Below are 1283 nucleotides of genomic sequence, written 5' to 3' on the forward strand. Positions count from 1 at the left end.
TCAGAGAACAGGAATGTCAGTCTTATCAGAGTAAATCTTGCCATAAAGCATTTTTGTAGGTGTGCTCTACCATATTTATAATGGGCTGCATTCTGAATGTTCTCTAGTCTTCTGATTTTTTGCTGATATTTTTTGGACATATATGTATTGTAAATGCTGAAAAACAATCCTTTTTTTCTTTCCTAATTGAGTTGATTCAATAGAAATTAAAATGTTTTTTCCCTTTTCTTCCTATCTTTGAGTTGGTCAGAAAAAATAACACTGTTCCCTCATGATGTAGGTTTGATGTCTCATTTAGCCTTGTAGGGGAAGGGAGCATTTCAGGCAGATGCAGTTTTAACATACTCTTAACAAAAACAACTACTACACTATTGTGGGGCTAGCAGTGGGGGTAGAACAATTGAAGGGAGTTATACAACTTCACTGTCTTGTCATTACTTTTATGAAGAAATTGTAAGAGGAGCTTTGTAAAAGCTCCATTCAATGCATCTTGAAACAAAATAGTACTGCTCAACTCTGTGGGAAAGGGGGCATGACACCTGCTTTTGCATAAGGACTTGTGGTAACAGCATATAGTAATGTTTTCCTCTGCGAGCATGTAAAGTATTCCCTTCAGCACAATTAAAGTTTATGTAGTCAGGCGAGCACTAAGAGAAGTTTACAGAGGAAAGCATTTCCTAATGTGCTCTGAACTGTGTGGTTCCATTTACATCTTTCCTGTGGTTAAAGAGTTTTTTTTTTTAAATAAGCAAAGATCTTTTTCCATTTCTGCTGCCTCTGGATAATAGACATGCTAGCAGTCATGTAACAATCTGACGAATGTCTAATTTTCACAAGTGTTTCTTTTCTATGTACTTTTACTTCCTAAAAGGAAATTTTCAAATATCATACTTATAAGTTCAAACTCCTGAAGTGCTGGAAGTAGAGAGAGATTCATGTAGCAACCTCCAGCCACTCTCTTGTGAGCATGGCCCTGCAAACGTTGTTCTCAGGTAACTCTGCTGGGCCACATTACAAGGTTTTCCTAGTTCACATGTATTTCTCCCAGCTTGTTTGGTGGATTTTCTTAATAAGACCAGTCGGTTTCCCCAGATACAGCCTAGTATTCTTCAGTGCTGTAAAACTGACCCCTGTAACTCAGCATCCCACCAGCCAGGCCAGGGGCCGCAGCGCCGGACTGCCCCAGTATTTCCCTATTTGCCACAAGCTTTCTCCCCCTCCAGAGCGCTCAGTGTCCGGCCCCTCACCCAAACTGGGTGGCTCAAAGGCTTCGGCGCCGCCGG

This window comes from Apteryx rowi, unplaced genomic scaffold, assembly GCF_003343035.1.
Source record: "Apteryx rowi isolate R43461 unplaced genomic scaffold, aptRow1 scaffold_260, whole genome shotgun sequence".
Taxonomy (NCBI): Eukaryota; Metazoa; Chordata; class Aves; order Apterygiformes; family Apterygidae; genus Apteryx; species Apteryx rowi.